The sequence below is a fragment of the Seriola lalandi genome, unplaced genomic scaffold, assembly GCF_002814215.2.
Source record: "Seriola lalandi dorsalis isolate HSWRI2012SDOR001 ecotype SW California unplaced genomic scaffold, Sedor1 jcf7180002054579, whole genome shotgun sequence".
Lineage (NCBI taxonomy): Eukaryota > Metazoa > Chordata > Actinopteri > Carangiformes > Carangidae > Seriola > Seriola lalandi.
Genome location: NW_019525132.1, coordinates 1,032,445 through 1,058,584, shown reverse-complemented (window position 1 = coordinate 1,058,584; position 26,140 = coordinate 1,032,445). Strand labels below are relative to the sequence as shown.

General features: G+C 40.1%; 1 long non-coding RNA gene across 1 annotated transcript in view; it reads right to left on the bottom strand.

Annotated features, from left to right (window-relative positions):
- LOC147818462 (uncharacterized) overlaps positions 1-26,140 on the bottom strand; it is a 93,929-nt gene that overhangs the window by 61,154 nt on the left and 6,635 nt on the right. The window lies entirely within an intron of this gene.

Here is a 26,140-nt window from a genome sequence, read left to right as displayed (position 1 = left end):
GCCTGGAGCACACAAGCACCGACAGCAGACACACACAAAGGCTTTGCTGGGGGACTGTGTCGGATGTTGTGTAGCTCCTAGTTTCATACAGGAATGAATAATTAACTATATATATATATCTGTCTAACTGCTGGAGTGTTAGTGAGGACGTCTGATCTCTAAAACTGAAGGTGTGAGGACGCAGGGAAAGTGCCCTCCATTTATAGAAACATCACGTTATGCACTTAGTATGCTTCATGTAATTTCTACACGCACCAGACTGTTTTAGTCAGAAAGAAAGATTAAACTAACTAAAGAGTTCTCTGTTAATATTCTACTGACGTTACTATGCTAATTTTTTATAATGAAAATGTTTTAACGAGAGAGATTTGTAGGGGTGTGTGATGATTAGAATTCTACACAAAGGTTTTCTTCGTCAAAACACCAAAATACTATTTGTTGCTTGTGAGGAAAGTGCTTCACACTCCAGTTAGCACTCGAAAACACAACAGATTCTTCATAAATACACTTGAAATCATGAAATAGAGAGCATTCTCTGAAAACACACACACACAAATTAAAAAGCTTAAAATCAAGGTCCTTAATCTCACTCCAGTTAGCATTTACCAAGCATTAGCAGTTTACTGATATGCAAATAGCAACCTGCCGAAAGTTCAGCAGATGTTGTTCTGTATTGATGTGGCCAGATGTATCCAAGTATGTCTTGTAGACGTAAAACTCAATAGTGAACACGCACAAACACACGCACACCCACACATCCCTTGCTTTGTGCACAGTGATGCTAATTTGACTACAGTACCTTTAGATTCGTGTCTCATTAGACCCATGGAAGTGTGAGGACATATGGTCTTCCCAGATGGTCCCTCAGTCTAACTCTTCAAGGTGAAAGACAGATACGCTTAACACTCATGTGGCCGGCAAGTTAATTAATTTGAGTTTTTCTTCTTTAATTATTTTTAAAAATGATTTCAAGCCGTTTTGGCAGGTTATATTCCTGTAGATCTGGGGGTTTTACAATCACATTTATACATATTACACACTGTACACACACACACACACACACACACATATATATTTACACACGAGTTTGACTGAAATTCCTCAACCACAATTGCTATAAAATTTGGTACAGATATTCATATGCCCCTCAAAATGGAATATAATTACTTACTACTGATGATTTCTTAACATTTAATCTAGCACTATTATCAGGCCAAAAGTTTAATTTGTTCTCAGCTGTGCTTATTAGTGCTTATTAGCATGCTAACGTGCTAAACTAGGATGATGACCCTGATAAACATTTTACCTGCTAAAGAGCATTGTCATAGAGAGTATGTTTTAGCGAGCTGGCATTAGCATTTAGCTCAACACGCCGCTGTGCCTCACAGAGCTGTGAGCATGGCTGTAAAGTCTCAGTCTTGTTTAGACTAAATTTGACTGTTGTATGGCAAAAAAATAAAAAATTTACCAATAAAGCAAAAGGAATTCTTCACAAGCATGTACCATTACATGGTAAGATAAGTTACATGACTAAATAAAAGGGAAATTTTGTGATTTTTTAAACTCTACAGTACCATAGTACTTATTTAATAGGTAAAATGAAGGCAATCAGTGTATTAGTGTAGCATCTAAACTGGCTCAGCTTGAACTACTTTTTACTCTGCAGTCCTGACAGTTTTAAAATGCAGTGTGCAATTATAACATTTCTCTCTCCCCCTCTCTTTTACATAATCCATGTGTATTTTAAGAGGGTTAAGTTTCTTCTGGATTGATTGTGTCCAGTCTATATTCTCTGCTGCAGGGCCCCACATTGACTGCACTTAAACAAAAGGGATGCTGCCAGAGACAAAGCGCCATTTTGCCTCAAGTTCATCTGATTCTGAAGTTAATTACAGGGATTCTTTTCAAGACAGATGACATCCCATCTCAAGCGCCCTCTAATCAGCCCCTGGACATAACTAGTTTTGTTCTGCAGAGTGGGCTCCTCCGGGTAAACAAAAGTTCTTCAGACGTGGAGCACTTTAAACATTAATGCCCAGTCCCTCTTTAATGATTCCTGGCATGAAAATGAAGCAAATTATGAGCCGTCTTTGAATTCATGAGTCATCTTATGACAGTTGTAAAATAGTGTGGAGAAGAGAATAAATCATGTTGTTTTTGAAGGTTTCATAGGAGGTTTCAGATAAAATCTTCCTCTTCGTGTAATCCTGTAATAGATTCCAGCACATACTGTATGACAAGTCTAGCCATGTATTTTCCCCCGAAGCTGTGTCACCGCATGAGAGACTGCAGCATTTCTCATTTTGGGTCATGTACTCAAAATGTGTAGAAGAGAGGTGGCTGGAGAGGTCTTACTATCTTGTATGTGCCCTATTTGTGTTATATCACACCTGGGGGGGAAACCTAGACACAACACAAGAGCTGGCTCTCATCTTAAATATGTCAGAACACAGTATGTCCTGTCAGGAGAAGGTGCAACGTCACCACAGATGAATGATTCCTCGGCACCAGTGTCCCTTATAATAGTGACTGAGTCCTCTCCACAGCCAGTCAGCTTTAAGGTTACAAGATTAATATCGTTTTAGAAGATGATTGTCAACATAGGATTATATTTTGAAATAAATAAATAACTAAAAGTAAATATTTGCTATAGCTGTCTGAATTTAGATTGTGTCCCAGTTTATGCAAAAGTTAGGCTGCATGCCTGCGTGCGAATGTTAGATAAATATAATTTCATATTCAGACAGCATGTGTTTGTGTCAGAGAGAGAGAGAGATAGAGCGAGTGTAGGCTAATACACCATATTAAAATTAAAGGTCACTCGCCCTCCATTTCCAAACCTGTCTTCATTACACTTACAATATTTACTCATATGAACATTTCTGAGGTGGTGGTGGTGTTTGTGTGTGTGTGTGTGTGTGTGTGTCACAAAGCAGAGAAACAGCAGCATACAGAGAGGAAGAGAATGAGTATGAGTGTGTGTGCATGGATTTGAAGTGAGCCCTCAACCCAGGTATAATTACATGGAGATGTGCTCAATCTGACTGCATTTATCAGGAACCTGTCACATTCATATCGCCATCATTGCCATAGTAACCAAAAGGTCTCTTTATGAATATCATTTTTTAGAGGCTTTCACACAGCCAAAACCAGATCTGCTTAAAGACCAGGAACAGAGCAACTGTGTGTGTGTGTGTGTGTGTGTGTGTGTGTGTGAGAGAGAGTGAGTGCGTGAGTGAGTGAGTGAGAGAGAGAGAGAGAGAGAGAGAGAGTCTGCCTGTGCCAGTATACCTGCATGTGAGCATGTAAATTCATTTCCAGTATTCCCAGTCACAGCGTGAGTGGGGTTGAAAGAGAGAGGGAATGAGAGAGGAGAGGAGGCAGAATGAGAGGAAAAAGGGGAGAGTGCGCGCTGTGTAAGAGTGCAGGCTGTTGCTAGGTGGAGCAGGGCAGATGCTTTGAAGCAGAGATGTTTGTAACTACACTTGTAACACACCAAAAACCTCTCTCTTGCAAACGTGCACAAAAACAGACACACAGAAATAGGAGAACATATCTATTATCGTATCCTCACTTTTAAATCTGCAACAGCATCCTCACTCACACACACACACACATATGTATTTATATAAAAATGGTAACACACTCGTACACACTGTGGCCCCATGACTCAAGCAGCAATGTTGAGGTTGGAGCCCACGCAAGAGTGAAGGAGATGCACAGAGCCAGAAAGCAAGGTGAGGTTAGAACAAATACAAGAAGTCAATGATAGAAAAAAAAAACATAAAAGAACAGGAGACAGCAATAAGGAAAGATAGCAAGATGAAGGTGGAGGAGATAAAGCAAGGGTATTATGGGAACGAAAGAAAGAGAGAGACTCGGAGGAGAGGATGGGATGAGAAAATGAAAAACCAAAAAAAATTTATATATACAGACAGTAAATTGGGGAAGATGAGTATGGAGGGATGATCACAGACTTTGAGAAAATAACAGAGAGGAAGAGAAAGGAGGAGGAGAAGAGAGCAGTTTGAGCAAAGTGGTGAGGGGAGATAGTTAACGCACTAAGAAAAGAGAGGAAATGAAGACAACAGACAAAAGCAGCTGAGATGACAGCTCCCAGGAAAAGGCTGATTTGTAGCAGCATTGTACGGCTGCTCCGACTCAATTGTAATCATTTAGGAAGGAGAGAAAGCAACCGTCTTTTATTTAAACTTTAAGTCGACTATTTTGAATTCTCACATGTTGTGTAAGGAAATAAAATCATGATGATACTGCAGCTATTGCAATACAATACACTGACTGACATTTGAGAGCGGGCACTGCGGGAGACGCTTGGTCGCTTATTACTAACCTTGACCTTTGTCATCATTGACCTTCTCACTCTAGCGAGTTTGCTGTTTACTTTCAGGTATTAATCAGATATGATGAGCACAGAAATGTAATTGCAGATTGAAACATTCATGATGAAACACACACACACTCTTCGCTGTCGGAATCAAGGTCCCATGTTTTGTAGCACAGGCCTATAATCTACCCTCAGTCAATCAGACAATCTCAGCCTGAGTCTCTCTAGCCCCTCCGGCTGTCCATGTGACATCCTCCCAAGTAACTGCTTGTCTTGTGAGCACATACAAGTATGGCTGAAGTGTAGATTCAGATACAGTTTGTGGCTGGAAATGTTGTCAGCTGTCAGCTTTTGACAGCAGCATTTCTCTCTGTAGCCTGAAGTCACCTCTGCTTTTGGAAACAAGCTTCTGGAGCTTGTTAGCAACAGACGCTCTGCAGTTTGTTTGGCTTCTAGAACTCAGAGTTTTTTTGGTGGGATTTCTTGTTATTAATAATCTACAAAAGCACTTCCAGTCAAAAAGCAAAGCACTGACACGCTTTTTAGTGATAATGCCTTTCTGGAATGATCGCACAAATGATACGTTTGTCCGACATAATTGTCTATTGATTGTGTGACGGATTAGTGAGACATCACTGAACCACCTGCTCTTTCCACTCTGTGTTGCTGATACTGTCAGCTGTATTCTGGATTGTTATAATGAGAGTGATTTTGTATTTCAAGTCATGATTTTCAGAAGTGTTTGGAACGAGAAATGGTTTGTGGAGAGGTGAAAAGACAGGAGAGAGAGGGAGAGTCATCTGGACGACAAACAGCCTGACTGAAAGAGGACAAGGACCTCTTCCTCCCACCATCTCTGTGAGTCATCGCACCCCTCCACCCACATCTGTCTCAACGCTTGAGCGCAAAGGACACGAGCACCCAACAAAGCACAGGCTGATACTAATGCTGTGCACAAACACATGCACATGTACACAGTGGGCATACACACAAATGGTCGCACAAACACTTATATCTGTATATGTGGACACTGGCATGAATTTATGAACATACATATGCACATACACACTTTCATTTAAAGCAAGTTGCACACGTGGACAGACACACACACACACCTATGCACTTGCTGTAGGCCAAAGGGAGTTCACCATGGCAACAGGAGAGTGGGGCAGCAGGATGCAGTCTTTGGCTGACACAGGTGTGTGAACAGATAAAACCTGTATGTGCGCACGCACACAGAGACACACACACGGATATGCTCATACACTCAAGTGGGAGGGGAGGCACAAACTCCAACAGCAGCATCAGCTCACATATCTGAACAGTAAAAACACGCCTTTCCTTTTCCGTTTTGCTCTTTGTGTGTCATGACAAGTGTGAAGTCATGTGTAGATTCTCTCTCTTTAAAACAGGTTCTATATATAAGAACCCAAAGCAATTTATATGCATTAATCGTTTCAGTGCCAATGTGTGAACGGATCGTAACGTAACTGAAAACATGAGACCTTCCGATTTTCTGTTGCCTATAACAGCCTGCGGATTGATTTCTATGTAGGGTTAGGGTTTCCCAGGAATATCCAAAGGATGTGATATTATGCTCGCTGCAGAGCGCTTTGCCTCTTCCGTTCCCATAAAGTGCACAACACTAACGATAGTTTATAAATCTGGGCCTGTGGGCCGTCAATCCCTGACTGTCTCTTTAAAGGCCCTGTCTGTGTGCCTGTCATGAGAACGTGCCACATACGAGTTCCAGTGGATAAGTTCAGAGCGTCACGCCACCGCCGGTCGGCGTTCCCTCCATGCACTCGTGCAAGCATGAACAACAGGATGCTGACTGCAGATCAAGAAACGGCCACCGGTGTCAATAATAATAAACAATTTCTTAACGTTACATGTAGAACCTTTAAGAATTAATTTAATTCATTCAAAAAGCATAAAGTAACTAATGTGACTGCCACTCAGTCATGAGCATGTGAAATTACTGGTTTAATGTAGTTTTAAGGTTCAGTGAAGCCATACGGTCACATTCAGTCAGAGGGCTCTTGAGAAAGCATGCCAAAAATATATCAATAAGGTGCCTATATATGAGCATGTCCAACAATTGAGACTATAGGAGCCTGAAGTTATAAACGTTCTATGATAGACTAGAAATGTGAACGTGCAATGTATACAATAAAATAATCCTGAGTGAAACTGATTGTGTTGTCAGTCAGTGACCATCAATCTAAACGACACAGGACTATTTCCTGGATGTCAGCCAGTTTTGTATGAGAGGGACAGAAGAAGGATAAAAGGGGAACTCATTGTGGTGTGACATAAATCTATAATTAGGTGCCATCATTGGAAACAGGGTGCTAGATTTAACTCTTCTGACACCCAGCTGCTCTTAACACGATACAAAGTGGAGGCTTTGCCTGTTAGCTGCAAATGCAGACCACTGGTGTCATCATATCAGGAAAATTAAATAAATGCAACCATTACGAGGGTGTTACTTTTCAAATAGTTTGAGATATAACCATGTTCTAGTGTAATGTACTGGTCTGTTGGAACTGCTGTGGACATGATGCTGACTTCAGCTCCCTTTTGGCTGACTCGCTTACTTCCTGCAGGCAGATAAGAGAGCTATGAAGAGTAGTAAATCATATTTATGTATTCTGAATCAAAGCTTTTTTTATCTATGTAATGAAAAATGTATGTACAGTGCATATTTTACACCACCACCGGTTCCTATGGTCAATCAGTTGTGCACAAGAACCTAAAGAATGTAAGATTTTTGTTTGTTGTTGTTGTTGTTGTAACTGTTGTTTTCCTATGCCCTATGGGAAAATTCACTTTATATTAAAGAAATACACTTATTCACTTTTTTCCAAGAATTAGGTAAGAAGATTAATACCACTCTCATGTCTGTGAGGTAGATGGAAGGCTAAAGCAAGCAGCCGTTTAGCCTCATTTAGCACAGAGACTGAAAACTGCCTCACTCTATGTCACACGCAAAGAACGCTACTAAGTTTATTCCCCAAAATGTCAACTTATTCCTTTAATGAACAAGGAGATAGAACAGTTTTTTGACCCTGCATCACTAGGGTCACACCAACCAACAGAGCAAAGCAGAAATGAACAAGTGGACTACATGGACTATTTCATTGAGCATTTGTTGAAATTCGAGATAAGATATATGCCTTTGGGAGCGCTGCGTTTGGCCATGTATGATCTTTTACAGGCTCAAAACATATCAGTGTCAGTGTCAACTTGGAGATGAAATCCCAGATTTGAGTCTTGTAAGCTTCACGAGAGAAAAGTGGGATGGTCACGCTCACAGATATTGATTGAACTGTCCTTGGTAAGGGGAACGTCATGTGCGAGTTAAATTAAGTGGTGTTCCAGTGTGATGCAGACAGGGAGATTGGATATGATGATAGAGTGAATCCATTACAACCACAGAATGACTCTGAGACAGCCAGAGAGAATTGGGTCACTGGCTAATTGGACAGAAATACATCAGCCCGCCCTGCATGTACACACGCACACACACACACACACACACACACACACGCTGTGCACACTGCTGGCGCACATTCAGACCTGCATGAACACACATTTAAAAATGGACCAACGGTATATGTTCACTTGTTATTAAATTTTCACAAGCACACATGTAGATAGAGAGCAAACACATTGATAACAGAGCAAGCCATTACTCTATAGATAGCATGTATAATGGTAGATTAGCATATAATAACCGTTTAATCAATTACACCTAATCAGAGTGGGGTAGCCCAGACAAGACCAAGGGATTTTCATTATGCATGACCAAGTCTGGCACACACAAACACACACCCACATACTGTTACTTACACTGACTGTAAACACATTTGCACACACGAATACACATGTATGACATTTCTGTGCACCCAGATTTACAGTCGAGTAAGTGAAAGTGGCTATAAATAGGGTTTAGCAGACATTATCATAATTCTGAATAAATTCAGGAGAATTGTTCACCCCTGAGTTTCTCTGTTGCAGGGCAGAAAAGAGTGGTGGGGAGGGGGAGAGGAGGAAATGAATGGAGGAAGAGTAGAGCCACAGAAAGTAGAGCAGAAAAAGGAGGAAAAGCAGGGGAATTAAAGAAGAAAGAAGGATTGGAATAGAAAGGAAGAGGAGAGGAGGAGTCAATTATTTTGTTTGACGTCATATTGTGTCTGAGCTTCACAGAAATTTACATGGCAAAAGACCAACAATAACACACTTTAATCATTCAGAGTGGTTTGCATTTTGCTGCATCATGCTACAATCAAGACTGAAGTAGTAAGAAGGGGGGGAGGAAGGAAAGGAGAGAGAGGACACACACCTAAACTCACAGGCATATAGACTCACACTTGAGCCTTGATGCATCTCATCTCTCAGAGCTGACTAGCATTGAGGTTTAGATGAGCGATACTTTGATCTATCAGATTTTTGAGGATTGGAAGATTATAAGGATTGTTAGTTGTGTGTGTGTGTGTGTGTGTGTGTGTGTGTGTGTGTGTGTGTGTGTGTGTGTGTGTGTGTGTGTGTGTGTACACCTCTCTTCCTCTTTATCTGCCGTGTTTTGTCAATTCCCTATCTCCCTTTGCACATTTTTCGACAATGTCAGTTTCTTCTCCTCCTCTTTTTCTTCTTCCTTCCTCCCTCCATTTCCCTTTCTACATATTGATTAATCTTTTCAGTGCATAATAATATTCTTTGAAGCTCTTGCATTATGGCAGCAAACATCAATATTTAGTGTACTTCAGAGTTAGATAAGGCATGATTTAATGATGAAACGAATGATTTATGAAACACATACACATAGGTTGTTATGCTCCCTGTTCAAGGTACTCAAATGATTACCAAACAATACCACCATGCAGATACAGTAAGTCTTGTTTAAGTGAACAATACTGCATGTTTTCACTGGAACATCACAGGTGCTTTAGGGCCTGGTCACACCGGCACTTGAAACTGAAGTTTCATTTCAATTCTTTTGATTTTGCATCAAATTTAATGTGTGCCGTTGACCAATCGAAAGTCGTCTTGTCAGTGCACCAGACAGAGAGGCAGGCAGCTTAAAATGGAATGAAAGCTATTGTAGATTATTAGCGGTGTTGCAACATTCTAATAAACTGTGCACACTTTACCGTCCCGTTAATGTACGAACTAAACTAAACAGCTAACAAGTTTGCTGATTGACCGTATGGAGGCTCGCTGGCTTGGAGAGCTATCTTCCCTCTTCAGTAACTTTTTATTGAACAAAATGTCCTGCAGGAGCAGTCACACGCTCACCAAGCTTCTACAACCAAATATTTTGAAAAGATATGCTCATTAATTTCACTGTACCACTTTTCTGGTGCGATCGGGCCTTAATTCTTTGTTTCTCACTTTCTAGAAGCCTCAATTACGCATCTTTGAAAGAGAGAGAGATAGAGAGAGAGAGAGAGAGAGAGAGAGAGAGAGAGAGAGAGAGAGAATAGGTGTCAAAGAGACAGCAGGGAAAGAAGATGTGAGATGATAATGGAGAAAAGGGCAGCAGAGAGAGATTTGGGGTTTTTTCCTGTATGTGTGGTACAAATTAACAGCAGGGGTTGACAGCAAATCCTTGGTGCCACTGGAATAGGCAAAGTGTACGTGCGTATGTGTGTGTATGTGTGTGTGCATGAACATGACTGAATTATTCAGAGACAAGCTGGGGCTCGATGAGTAAACATTAAGTCAACGTAGAGATGTGGCCTCACACACACACACACATATACACACACACAGAAACACTCCTGCACTCCCGGTGTTCAGGGAGACTCTCGCCTCCTCTGGGTCCCACAGACAGATGGGACAGGAAATGTGTCACTGGGTCAAACTCAGATGGCGGCAGCCATCTTGGTATCACTGAGCCAACTGTCACCTCTATTAACCCTCAAGGAAAATGGGAGGCTTTTTCTTGTTTAAGGAAACCATTAACTGCTGCTGAGGAAACCGGTTATTCCAAATTCCCGTTAGACTGAATGCTGACAACTTGACTGATTTGATAAAACGTGTGAAACTGAGGAGAGTTTTGATAGCGATTATTATCAAGGATGATTTGCATTTATGTGGGAAGGTTTCACTGGATTGATTTAGAATTGATAGTCAGAATTAAAGTGAGTGACGTAAACTAGACATGAAAATTTTGAAATGAAAAATATAAAATTTTTATTAAAAGGGGAACTCTACAAGTACCATTTGAAAAACTACAGGTTTTTTTTATAATATTATAACTTATTGTTTCGACCTCGTTTGTTGAACAGTTAGCTTTAATTTACAGAGGTTCCTAAAGGAGTTTTAAATCGAAAAAACAATCCAAGAGGATCCTCTCATCCTCCCATCCAAGAGGATGAGAGGTGAAACGTCTTCCCAGACAAATAATCAAGTCCAGTTGTTTTTTCGATTTAAAACTACTTTAGGATACTATGACCTGGACAAATGAGAATATGCACAGGCTGTTTACAGAGGTTCAGACATATGGAACATTTAACTTAGAGCCAGCACAACCCCACAATGTTACCCTCATGGATTATCCTTGTATACTGCCCACTAGTAACTAGTAATTTTAATTATATTCTAATTATTTTGTGTAGCTGTATAATGTGTGGTTGTGAAAAGCGCTCATTCACTTTCTTTCTAAGAGTAAGACAAGATGAATACCACTCTTATGTCTGTGCATGAAGCGTGGACCTAGAGCCAGCAGGCAATTAGCTTAGCGTAGCAAAAAGACTGGAAGCAGGGGGAAACAGCTCAGCTGGCTCTGTCCAAAGTTGATAAATCTGCCTTCTAGCACATCCAAAGCTCATTAACATGCTGTATCTCGTTTGTTTAATCCATACACAAAAGTAAATGTAAAAACAACAAAATCAGTGATTTTAGGGAGACTTATTTGCAGTAGTGTAACTATTTTTTGACAAAACTGTCCGCCTAACAACCTTGTGGTGCCTTGCAACTGCATGGTGACAACAAGACGTCACTGCTCCCAGCTGTTGTTTGACAAAAACAGTCCCAGCACATAACAAATTGTTTTCACATTTCTGTTTGGGATTAAACAAATGAGACGTAACATGTTAATTACTAAGCTTTAGAATGGGTGCTAGGTGTATTTTTTGAAACTTTGGACAGAGCAAGGCTAGCAGTTTCCTCCTGCCTCCGGTCATTAAACTCAGCTAATCGCCTCCTGGCTCTCCTTCATTATTAAAAGTACAGAAATGAGAGCGATTACAATCTTCTCATCTAACTCTTGGCAAGAAAGCAAATACAGTAAGTGTGTTTCAAAATCTTTTAATAGAAAGCCTATGTTTCAGGCTGTGTGGAGTTTAAAGAAAGAGATGAAAGGTTTAGAGTTGTTGGAGATAGATCCATACTATTCCACAATGATTCATTTTAGCAACTTAACCTTTATAGTAAGCACTAATGATGGCTATCAGTGCTTCACAATGTTTCTCACTATGTTTCTTTACTGGGGCAAGATTTGTTAAAATGAGGTGGTTAAAGTGATATGAATATGGCACTCTCAAACTTTACTCCATCGTGTTCATTCTTTGTTTCGAGTGACAAACAGTTTAGCTTGTAGGCTTATTTTGATAAAGAAGTGTCCTGAGATTCAAACTAATTAAAAAAAGGAATGATTTTATCATTCATTGTGATGCTCTGAGTAAATTAATCTCTGTCTACTAGTAATTTATTTTTCTTCCGCTGATCATTTTATAATTATTTTTACATTGTTTTCTGTTTAATGTCACATCATTTCAATTTTTTTCACCGACTTCAGAGCTCCAGTCGTCCTCCTAGGCTTTGTGTGTGTGATTCCAAGGATAAATTATCAGAGATTCTTTACCCCGTGTTTCTAGCATTCTTCTTCTCCGGCACGTTTGTTCGCTCCGCTCTGTTGGTGGAGCAGTGGATCATGGGATAGCTGTCTAACCCCCCGTCACCTGTCGAGATACGCTGGATGGATGCACCCTGTGGAAATTAACGCCAGGATTATGCAAATCCAAATTGAACTGTGAAGTTAAGAGGCTCGGCCCAGTGACCTCGTCATCTCACACAGGCAGGGGACGGGTGTACAGACAGATTGACGTACAGTATTCACATGCACACCCACACACTCAGACACACACATCATTACATGCATACACACACACGTGTGTACAAAAACACATGAACACAGAGTGACACAGCCACAAGTCATTGCTTTTCTTTGTGTATGTGCATGTGTGTGTGCGCGCATGTGCATGTGTGCGCGTGTGTGTGTGTGTGTGTGTGTGTGTGTGTGTGTGTGTGTGTGTGTGTGTGTGTGTGTGTGCTCGTGTGTGTGTATACTTATGAGTCCATGTGCCTCTCCTGCCTGTGTGCATGAGCTGAATTATAATTTGGTCATTAGTGCTGTGTCCCAAATTATCATATCACACACACACACACACACACACACATGTATGAACAGGCCACTGGTTTCTCCAGCTGTGACTGCTGAGTTTATGTGTGCTCTCCAACAAAGAAATTTGACTTATTTATCAAGCTCATTTAACCATTTAATGAGGCAACACTTTGGCATACAGCGACATAAATTTAAGTATTTCAATCCTTGATGCAGGCCTTGCCTTAAAGCGACTTTAATGAGTAGAAATTCCAACTTGAAATCAAACGCAGTATTATATAATATCACCAGTGTTGCCAGGTGCCAAAAACACAATAATCATGCAAAGGGCCCAGAATTATTGTGTTTTCTGTGCAGCACAGTCTGGATTAGCATTCCCAAATGTAAACAAATAGGTTAAGATTATAAAAATGTTGTACCATTAACTCTAGAAAACAAAATGGTCTGGCACTTAAACAAAACACAAAAGTTTATAAAAAGGCAGGAGTTAGTGCCAGTTGTCAAGATCTCAGCGGAGATGTGATTGGATCAGTTGTGGCAGATCCAGGCTCAGTTTTCCATAATATGTTATTGACATAGTATCAAATGAGGAAAAAAAACAAAAAAAAAACAAAAAAAAAAAACAAAAAAAAAAAAAAAACAGGCTACTGCCAAAATCAGCTCCATATTATTTCAATGTATGTAAGTGTAAAAAGAAAAAAGGTGGCCACATAGTGAATAAATCTTGCCAAAAGGGGATTTATTGAATGCAGCTACACTGTTTTCACATTACATCTTCATCCCCACCCGATTTTCTTTAGACTGTTTTGATACCTGATATAATATTGCATTATATGCACACATCACTCTGTGGCTTTGATAATCTGACATGTTGAAATGATTCTTTTTAAGAGGTTTTATAATTATACTAAAGGCTACATTATCGTGCATATTCAATAACAGCCATACACCTGGAAACACTACATCGCTCTCAAAAAATCCTGAGTACATACATTGTTTTTAAACCGAGGAAGAGTGAGATCACATGGACGAGTGACAGCATATCAAGTTCAGAAGGTGCTGAAGGGAAGATGATGTCTGATAAGATTGGAGGAGCGAGGAAGAAAAATAGAAAATGAGAGGGAGACAGGTTAAAGAGCTGATATACGGAGCACATCCTCTATTTTTCTTCATTCTAGATACTGTCTTTCTGCCTGACCTCTGTGACAAATGATAGATGACAGATGACCGATATTAATACACTGATATAGTATAAGCACCAATATATCTCACATTCACACAACTGTGCACATTTGCTCACACACATGCTCAGATCCTTATCATAGTAAAGCTCATGTGCACATGCACACAGTCTGCCAGATTTTAAATGCTGGTAGAATCTAATGGTTGGCATTAGCTCAGCGTTCCCCTGACATTTCGCTGGAAAAGGGCTTCAGCTGTGGGTTTGTGCATGTGGGAATGTGCGCGAATGTATGTGTGTGTGTGTGTGTGTACAGAAATGCTCACAGGGCCCTAACAGACAGGCAAACAGCAGTGGGTGTGGGTGGTGTGTGGAAGAGGGAGAGAAATGATGAAAGTTGGCAGAGATGAAGATGGCGAGAGGCAGAGAAAGGGAGAGAGAGTTACAGGTAAACAGCAAAACAGAGAGATAGAACTAAAAGAGCAAAGGTGAGTCAAGACAGAAGGAAAAAGACAGAGTGTGTGTGAAAGCGAGAGAGAAAAAAAAAAAAAAAAAAAAGTTCTCCACACAGCATCTTGCAGCCGTTGGTGGATAAACCAAAGGCCTCATCCACCAGTGTCCCCTGTTTGATGTGACACACAGCAGGGCAGTGAATACTTCAGAGCCTCAATTACAGTTTTGGTAAATGGAAAATGGACTGCACTGATATAATACTATTCTAGTCTTCGAGACCTCTCAAAGCATTTTACAATACTTTCCACAATCACTCACACCCAGCCGTCAGAGGCAATTTGGGGTTCAGTATCTTGCCCAAGGACACTTCAACATGCGGACTGAAGGAGCCAGGGATCGAACCACTGACCCTCTGATTAGTGGAAGACCCGCTCTACCTCCTGAGCCAAAGCGGCTCAGGGCGACATCATTAAAAAGAAGTCAGACAGAGCAAAAATCGCAAGCACTCACACAATCAGACACGTTAATAAGCCAACAGTTTAGCCAGATTATCTATACCCTCTACTTGGAGGTAAAACTGCAAGTAAGTAAACCTGAAATGAAGGTATTAATCCCCTATTGCACAGCAAGTGCGGAAAGTGTTGTAGGTCAAAGCTGAAAAAGAAGGTCATTAAAACTATGGTTGATATTTACAGTGGGCAGTTTGGCTGTGTCCGAATCACCCCCTATTTCCTACATACAGGAGTGCACTACACTATCCATGTACCTGGCAGTGATGATACAAAATGACAAAGATTCATAAGGGTCCAAAATCTGAATTTAGAGAAACTATTGATAGTCTTCTATATAGGAAGTAATGAACGAGTGAAACATGACTTTGTTTAAAACCTGTATGATCACACGACTGTGTTCCTTGTCCATTTTTAATAATCCCCAGACCGTAGAAACTTATTTGGTGAGTACAAATGTGTTACTTCAAAAATAAAATCCATGCTGTAATAACCCAGAATTGTCTTTTAAATATTTTTTTCTTCTTGCTGCCTTTCAAGACACTTTGACATAGATTAGATATTTGGGATTCTGACATTCTAAATTTTGCACATCAGTCTTCCCTTCATCCTCTCTAAGATTTACTCTTGCGCTGTGATGCTCACTCTCTACGTCTCTACATTTCAACCGTCGTAAGTTGATTTCTCCATTCCCTCCCTCACCCTCCCATCTCTTTGCCGTTCCTCCTCCCCCACTATTTCCGTTCACCCTTCATTTTCCAGTGACACAGAGGATCATATCCTCCCTCTGTGGAATACAATGTAACTTAATACGGGTTAGCGATACACAGAGAAATGCCCTACCCCACCCCTAACCCAGTTAGTCACTGACACTGAAGTGAGTGTGGAGCTTGGGGTGTGACTGTGTGCTGTGTATAGATATACTGTATGCATGCATGAGTGTGTGCGGCTATATGTATGCATGTGTATGTCTGCCAACCCCTCACATTAGTCATGGACATAGATACTGCCTCCCATGGTGTGCTAAAAGGGTCATTATGACCTTAACACACTTCCTGACCTCTGCAACGCTCCTTTAGGACAATAATGAGGATGCTGATGGAGGTGTCCCAGTTTTCTTGCATTTGCAGATGACTGCGGCAAAGAAAGGAGAGAAGTTCAAAACAAAACAGCGTGTCCTTGCCTTCTTCACAAGGTTCAGAGGCTTTTTGTACATGCAAGCACACTCTTCTCAGAGTAATAACTGAGTGGGTTGATGGGTTTTTCTATCAAGTCATTTGACTTAACTGAAGGTCTATTATTCAATATATATGAGCTTTAAATCACATTGGGCTTTTTTTCTCTGGGTTAGATGTATCATTCTGTGCTAGGGATACTGTCCACCATGCAGCTGACTGCTGAGTGATCATAGCCTACTGCGGTTAGCAAGCATTGACCTTGATTTGGAGTAGCCAGTATCAATACCAGTCAACCATCCAGCCATAGTGTACAGTATTTTCCTACTGGGAGTTTTTCCCCACTGACGGGGGTGGATAAACCATAACAGAGTCTGAACACTGTTTATCTCTGTGTCTAAAACGTTATTCAGTTCATTGAACTTCAATAGTTAAGGTTATAACATAAAGTTTGCTAATTACTGTTTTGCCTCAGCTGGAGCCACCACAGGTAGAGCCAGGGTCTGACTCACCATCAGAAACACTAGGAGTTCTCTGAGGAGGCTGTTAAATGAGTGAAACAACATAAGTACAATTTGTGTGTCAGATGCGTGTGTGTAGAGTTGTTTCTTTTCTCCTTTGATAATTGTATCTAGCTTTCACATGCTACAAACAATGATAAAATTATTTTCTCGCACATTAACATTTGTAACCGAGTCATCCAACCAATTGAACATTGTAGTATGCAGTCAAAAATAAGAGAATAATGCGTGGAGTGTGTATGAACACAAGGGTCAAGAATCTGTGGGTTGATTGTGATGGGCCAAACACTTGTTCTGATGGTTAGGAAGTTTTAAATGCACAATAGGATACTTTGATATTGGTCACATTCACAGATAATCAGGTGGGAGCTAAGTACTGTCCAAACCCTCTGTTAGTCTCATTTGTTTAATGAAGCAATTGAGTTGATGGGTTTGTTATTATCATTATCTAATAAACTGAATACAAGATGTCCGGATTTTGTGAAGCTTAATAACAGGTTTTTTCTCATTTATGAGCAAAAATCTATCTTTTGCATAAATGTGCACAATAAGACATTGAGTTATATAAAAACAGATGCAGCCTCTGTTCCTCAAGCATAGCCTGGAGCCAGTTTTTGCTGATGTTTCTACTGTACTGTAGCTAGATGAAATTTTAATGACACTTGTGAGGATATTGTGCGTTTTTATTTTGTTCCTGCTACATTTTCTGCCCTTTGAAATCTTACAAATGTACCTTTGATAGTCAGGAGTAAGGGTTTAGGACAAAAGTCACTCATGGTTCAGTACAAGTTATTCTGCTTCTGCTTATTTGGAGCTGTTACAAGGCTATACAGAAAACATGAAATAGGATCAAATGTATAAGGTCAGAAAAGGAGAAATTGTATTATAGTGTATAAGGTTTGTGGTTTTTGTGATACCTGTCCCTCAAAGTGTAACCAAAGGTCACAGGTCAAAACTGCACTTTTTGGTAATGTTATATGATATTAACAAGTAAATTTAAGTGTGTGTTTAAGAGTGAAAAACTCCCACATTCAAATACCTATTTTCTCAATAGGTTGCTGTGCTTTTGTTAATTTGCTACAGACCTCTAATGTGAACATCAATAAATAAACAAATGGCCACGCAGCAACCGTACACTTTGCCCATAAACAATGTAAAAGAGATTCACTGAAAAAAGAAAAAAAAAAAAATGTATGAAAGTGACCACCTCCATACAAATTGTATGCAAATACAGCCAGAGCATGCAGTATCTGCATCCTCTTCAACATTCAGCAGCACTGCAGGCAGCAGTAACTATGTAGGAGCTGAATTTCATAGCTGACCCTGAAATACAAAGCTGAGGCACATTGGTAAAGGAGCAAGCGAGAAGCAGAGAATAAAAATGAAAAGGGAGAAAAAAGTAGGAGGGGGAAAACACTGAAGGAATAGTTAGGATTGTAGCTAAATTGAAAGGAGAAAGAAAGATGACTGGGGGCAGAAAGAAAGACAAATGAGGAAGCGAGTGTTGCTCTCATAAGCAAAAACAAGGCATAAACATTAGCTCCTTGGGGATAGTAACGTTAGAGACGTGTCACGCTAATTATTTATAAAGTAATCATTTCTGTTTCACTGAAAGAAATGATGGGCTCAGTGATTCATGTTAAAGAGACTGAGGTCATTTGGTCATCTGTGAATTATATTAATGTGATTAGTCTCTGTTTCAGGACCGTGATCTCATATTGCTTTAAAAATCAGACAAGACGTCAATTTAAATTAATGGAAAGCCTGCAGAAAAATACTATTGTGATTCTCATTTGTAGATCACAAAAAGGCTGGTCTGGTGACCAACACAACCAATCAATGTAGTGATTTATTTATGCTAAACACCAGTACATAACCATTTGACTGCTTTGACTTTGAACCTATAGAGATATACAATTTATTAATTGTAATTAACAAGTAGTGTGTGAATTCATACACATCTAGAGCAATGTGACCTCTTCCTAACCCACCTTACAGCTTCTCCTGTGGAATAAATACAGGGTAAAGCATCAAAGTTTCAGGGTGAAACATTCAGGAAATCCACCGGAGAGTTTCTTTTGTTAACCCATGTAGGCAGGCCGCCATGGGACCTCATTAGGGGAAAGGTTTTGTTTTGCTTTTTGTTTTGTTTTGTTTTTCCTCACTGAATTTCTCCATTAACAGCAAAGTCATCTCTAGACATCCATCTTCATTTAGCGATATTATTTTAGGGTTATGAGGCATTTTGACATCATGGAGTTGAACACAATGTCTTATTTCCATATCCAAGCAATTGTTATGTTCATCAAAGACACTGGTGGTGCTAAGAATAGGCTTAACAGAGCAGGAATAGAGGTAGGCTTTCTCTTGGGAAGTGACACTTAATGACAAAATTGGTTTATGGGATCGAGTGATTGTGGCTGCACATCAACATTTTGTGATACCCAGTGAAGGAGCTAAGTTATATCTAATGAGAATAAATGTTGTTGAAATGTTTAACCACATATGCCTTAATCAAGCAGTTATTCATAATAATGTCATAGAAATAAAACATCTTAACATTTAGAAAGACTTATAGAGAAATAAAACAGGAGGTCAGGGCTTTCTCTGTTCTTTACTGAGTTTAAGTTGGTTTACATATTGGTTGGTTTCCTTATTCTATTTCTATTCTATTATATATGCACAAAATATTTTTAATACTTACATGACAGTAGGGCATTGAGTTATACAACACCTTTTAATGTATTTTTTCTTTAACTATTATCATATTTAGAGTTATAGGGCTGGAGCTCATCCCAGCATGCACTGGGTAAGAGACAGGGAACCCCCAGACATGTTACAAGGCTAACAAATAATGACAGACCAACACATTCTTACTAAAATTGAGTTTTAGATTCACCTAACCTGTTCCTGGAAATCTGAGCATATAGACTCCACAGAGAAAGGCTCAAAGAGACACTGAAATACCCATAGGGTCAGGGATTGGAGGTCAGATGACGCCAAGGTTTGAAAGACAAGCCACCTGCTGCTTTTTCCTGTTTATCTCCTGGCGCCACAGTTAATAGACAGCATCCTACGCTCTGCCTTCACTGGGTGTCTACATATTCACACACAGTGCTGACCCATCACCCATCCCACTGATAACTGCCAATCTTCTGCTTCCTTTTGTTCTCTAACACTCTCATTTTTTCTCTCTCTCATCATCACTGTGTTTCTCTCTGCCTCTCTCTGACTGTCTGTATCTGGACAAAGAAAAAGACAGACTGTACAGGGACTGTAATGTACATAAACACAGCAGAGAGAGAGAAACACAGGCTGAGGGGAATACACAGACAGAGAAAAGAGAGACCAAGAGCAGAGGGGGTGAGAGACAGGGAGCACCATTAATGATCCATATCCATATCACTAAAGTCATATCACTAATAAATGCCCCCGCCAGTGGCCAGCTGAACCAATCAGAGCATGACACACGTTCATAGAGTCTCGGTATCCCATGACTACAATCTCCCAGACACCCCCGGGGAGCATACAGAGGATGGTAAACAAAATGGACAGGATGCACAAAGGCTCACAATACACAGTCTGTCTGTTTCATTCATCGCTGCAAATTACTACAGAAGTAGCCCACCATGAAACAGACACTTTTCACACCAGAGTTCCAGGCCCAGACAAGCAAAATTAAATCATGCCATCCACTGCTGCTGCTGCTGCCCTGACTGTCTAGACAGAGAGAGAAAGAAAGGCAAAGAGAGGAGTGGAGAGGTCCACATACAAAGCCAGAGGCAGAAACATGACAGAGACTGTCTTGCAACAGGTACACAGAGGGCATCTGTAGTGCTGCTATGAGTTAACTAACTAGGTTTGCTGTGAGCTCATTAAACATGATGAGAGGAGAGAAGAGGGGAGGGGAGGAGAGGAACAAAAGACTTGTAATTGTCATTGAGTTGACAGGAAAGTAAAGAGGAGAAAGAGGTGACACTTTTGAAGTGAGCAAGGAGAGGGATAAGAGTTTATGTGAAAGGTGCACAAAGTCCTGTTTTCATTGCAACTGGCTTTACTATCTCTCATATATTCAAGGCAATGGTAACATGTTTATTTATTATTTATTTAGATTTATTTTAATGCATATGAGGTTGAAAATGTTGGAAAAATGTTACAGAGGAGCTATCCAATGCCATCTGAATTTTGGGAGAACACAAAATGTGTGTGGAAAAAAATAAATAAAATTTAATGGGAATCCACCCAATAGTTGTTAAGATATTTCAGCCTGGACGAAAGTGGTGCACTTCGGTGCAAAAACCACCCAAAAAGCATGAGAGGTTACAAAACTGCAGTTGTGTGAAGAATATAAAAGACACAAGACAATACAAGCTGTGTTGAGGGGGGTAGTTTGGGTAAGAGGTGACAAAGGGGTAAATGAAGGTTAGGGAGGGGGGGTTGAAGAGATGTGAAAGGGAGGACAGGATGAAGAGAAGGTTATTTAAGATGACAAGGTTAAAAGGAGGGTCACTAAGGTTACTGTGGAAAGGATGAGATGAAACAAGAGAGGAGGAGAGGATAAGCAGGAGAATGAGATGGGTGAACAGGGATGGAGAAGGCACAGATTAATTATACAAGTAGATCATTGGGACTTGCACAGGAGAGTACAGAAGAGGAGAGGAGAGGAGAGGAGAGGAACCACAACAATGGCATTATCTAAGTAGAATTAAATGAATATATTTAAAAAATACTGCCTTCAGACTTAGAGAAGATGTGGTTCATACAATTGTAGTGGAAGAGAGGCAGTGAGACAATACAAGACGTGAGGGTGAGTCAGACATAAATGAATTACAATATGAGGAGGAGAGGAGAGGGCATTTAGAGGGGAGACAAGGAGAGTAAAGCAGGGTAAGACTAGGTGAGACAGGGTGAGTCAGGGTGTTGTGTTTCCATGTGACTGGGTGAGTCCCTGGACGGTCTCAGGGTTGCACAGAATTCCTAATGAGAAAAGAACAGCAAACAAGAGCCTGAACTACTCCCGGGAATGGTGCAAACCTCCTATCATTTAGGCTGATCTTTATCCTTTCCTTATCCTCTTCCTCCTCCCATCTCTAGAGGGATCACAAATTTACACTCTCACACACATACACACACACACACACACTCTCTCACATAAGCAACAAGCACACAGTAGCACTGGAAATATAATATCTCCAGGTCAAAAATGTATAAAATGAGAACAAACAAGCTACAAGCTTGAGAAAAATACACAACACAAAAGCACAGCATGAGCTGCACACACACACACACACACACTACACTACCCAATCTGACCATATGAGACAATGCAAGAGCATGGGGCCCGTGGTCCATTCAATAATGGCTCAAATTGGAGGAAATGGGTTCTGAAATTACATTTTCAGAGGTTCGCATTTTAAGTGCGTGACTGCAGATTCGCATTCATTTCCTGTGGGACTCGGTCAAGCGTCACATCAATCAAACATCACATAGCTTCATCTTACAGCCACTCACAACCTGTAATGAGCCTAACGGGACATATCTGATGAGAAAATGTTTTCGTATGCAACTGAGGAGAGTCTATCGCGCCTCTGATATGATATATCTGTGATGTATATTTACAAAAGCCTTTCTGATCTAGGGAATACCGTCTACAGCCCTTCAGGAAGCAAATGAGTGTATTCGGCTTCAGGCTTTACACGGTATACCCTTCTATGAATGTCATGTTGTACAATGACACCAGCAGTAGAATAGTCTTGAATCATCCATTGTTAACGTGGCAATCAGCACACAGTGATACACAATGATGAGTACAAAGGAGTCTAAGGTCACATACACAATAACCTGTCATGGCTATTCTGGCCACACACTGATAGTCTGTCTCTGGCATTTGCCACATTGACCGTCATTGATGCACATATAACCACTATGCATTAAAATTCACTCCATGCAAAACAGTATTATTGTGTTTCTATGAATGAGAACAACAGAGTCAGAAGGGCCCACCCAAACCATGGGAGACTGTGCCACACCGCTGCCATCTAGTGTTTCAATCAGGCTTCTTAGGGGGAAAATATGTGGATTTCTGAAAAAGCAGTTTTAACTCTTCTACTAAGTGCAAATGAGATGATATAATTTTATGGTCCGATTTAACAAATACCACAAATTATAGTGTCTTACATTTTCTGCACCATACTCACTCCCTAATATCCAGCAGTTGGCTGGCTAGAATCCACCACAGCACATTAAAATGCATAAAACATACAGAGGGAGACGAAGAGAACAGACCAGCTATCTGTGGAACATGAACTGAAGGTATATGGTGTTTTATCTGATGAATACCAATACTCAAATGCACTGAAAATAAGAGGTTTCAGACTTTAGATCGAAGAAGGTGCAATAAATAAAACATTAAAATCACACTCATCTCACAAACCAAGCGTTTTACATCTACAGAATTTTTTTTTTGATGGTATTGATGCACAAAAGACATAGTTTATCATTACAAAGGACAGACTTTATGTCAGCTCACAGGGAAAATAAACACGCTTCATTGTTTGACTTCTATTCATTGAAGTAGCATCTTGAACATTCCAACATTTTGCAGCCTCCATTATGACCAAGCCATTGTGCAACATCAAGTCTGGGAGCCATCTGAATAAAAGAGTAGTAATAAGACATGATGACAGGATTAGTTTGTATAAGGAGTTGCAAAATAATTTTGCTACATCATGACATAATTTACAGCTCTGGACAAAGATGTTTTATCTGTATTACAAATGTAGTATCTATTTTTCTCATTTTACTCCGACTTTCTCAGTGAAACTATAGATGAAAGGAAATATAATTGATAGCACATAGTAATACAAAGGAATACAATATGAGACAGCACTGACCTCTTCCTTCCTTGTGTCTGACTCAGACTGTGAAGCTTAACTGCACAGAATAATATTTAAAATACCCTGAAATTATCTATTAAATCTATGCCAGCGTGTCATACAATAAAAATAAAAAAAAAAGCCATTCTTAAAGCTTGCAGTAAAATGGTTTAATATGCCTGTGGGCTTGTGCAAAACTAACTTAAAATCAGCTTAGCCTAAAATTCAGTGCTGTAATAATAACACAGTATAATACACAAGTGCTCTTTTAATCAGGGCCTATTTCCATCTGTCCCCTCTTTTCTGTATTCTTAACAGAACACGACAGAATCAAACAGAAAACATCAGTAAGAGGAGACTTTCTTAAATGACATAAGTCAAAAGCAAGAATGGACCACATAGGGCTCACTCTTCCCTCTCATTCAGTACTGCTCCGTCTAACTGATGACTGATGCTGAATTTAAAGCACAGCTAACTGTGTCTCATCATAGCCAGAAATGATAAATTTCTACTTTTTTACCTCTGATAATAAGATCTATATTCGATACTCAGGGAGGTTTAGATGTTCTACACGTTCTGTTTATATCAGTGATAATCCCATTTATTTACACTAATTGCATTATGTCTCACAATAAATGGGGTAATGAATTATTGATGTTCAAATGCCACTGTATACAAGCTACACATAAAGAATAATGAATGCAATTACCTGTAGTAATGCTCTTAAAAAGGAGGTTGAGAGGATGTGCTTTAGCAATAGTAGAGGTGGAGGTGTGCATGTGTGTGAGACAGAGGGCCATATCTTGACAACTGGAATATAATGCTGTATTTGACCCAAACTGTTTGAAAATGCTTTCTTGTTTCTGAGTCGGCCGTGCAGGTTCTGAATCACCACCGAGTGGGTTCAGGCAGGAGTTCATTCTCTGCCAAAGGGATTCTGATGGGTTTAAACCATGCAGAGACACACTTATCTCTGTGGCCCAGAAGGACCACTGATATCTCCATTTCCTATGAGTGCACACACAAACAAACACATATGCGCACGTTTGCCACACACACGCAAATTGGGAACACAGGACTGCAGCCTAAAGAGACATGCTGTCACTCATATTACGCACAAAGAGTGAACAAAGACTTGTAAATATACACACGCTGAAACTCCACAAGATTGTTCAACAGAGTGAAACACAAACATGCAGAAATTCATACTCTATTCGTGGGCACCTAAACACAAAATCTGCCTCATTGTCTAAGCACTAATGCATGCTTTCGGAACACACTGAGACATACTCTTCTCCCACAGCCAGAAACATAGTCAGCGCTAAACCAATAAAACACATCTCAAGAAGAGATGGGTGACACCAGACTGCACCATGTCTCACACACGCACACACTTGTCTTGGCTCTCTTCACAGCCTGTGATGAAAATGCACTCAGTTCCCCTTTGGGAAAATGAGCCTTAGCTACAGTATCACTCTCTATTCTGGTCACACGATTGAGCAGCGCCCCCTTGTGGCCATCTCAGCCTACTGCATGTCTTCTAACCTGTACATACTGTATATGGCTGCCGGCGGCAAAGGGGTTAGGGTAAGGATTAATGTCTGTTTAGACATTACTCTAGAGCCAGAAGTTGGGTAATCATGCACGAATCTTAAACAAGCAATGCCCTACATCTCTGTCAGAAAATGTGCCTTTAAATGTATGCAAAGTAGTGTATGTAATTTCTGTACATCTGCATAAAAGTCACAGCTGAATTTGAAACGTTCTTCTGTTCTTTGCACTGTTTGCGAACCATATTCTTATCTGTATTCTCTACAGATGTTGAGTTTATCAAATCATAGTTCATTTAATGTCACTATCCACTTTATTAATCTTCATCAGAGGACTAGATTTTGTTTTATTCTTCTAAAGTAGACATAATCTGGAATCAAATCACTTCACTTGTTACACATACTCAACTATAATGGGTAATGTACTAGATGGTTACTGAATAATAATCTAATTGAAACATGGTCTAAGATGGAGAATTTTTTTCTGATTACATTGTATTATGTGAGCCTAACACAGTGTGCAAAGTGTTGCAAGAAACCACAAGAGGAAGCAGTCCGAAATAGGCCACCATGACAGGGCAGCATTAAGATCAGACTGCATTCATCAAATGCCTGAATTTTCATTCCTGCATTAATCAAATATTTCACTTTAATCCATCTATATATCACCTTTACCCACACGTAACAAGTGTTTTTATTTTTTATTTTTTTTTGATAGAGCTATGATGATTGATGACGATGATGATTATTGAGGCGACTTGTGATGAAATTTGATGGTTTAACAAATGAGTTTAGTGTGGACAAATATGGAGCTATCATTACAGCGGGATGATCTGCTGTGATCATCATTAATGACTCCTGATTAAACACCGTCGGGACGTCGCAGGGGGACGTGAGCTCCGTTAATAACCGCGTCAGAGCAGAAACGTCCCGTTTCTACCACAGCTAGACAGCCACACCGCCTCCACCAGTTTCTCAATTGTGATCCCTTCAGGTGCAACTGGACATTTGGAAACACTTATAATGATGCAAATGACGACCCAGAGCAGCAACTGCATGAAAGACCAATTCTGATTTATTTCAGTATCATTGTATTGAACATCACAGACGGGACTTAAC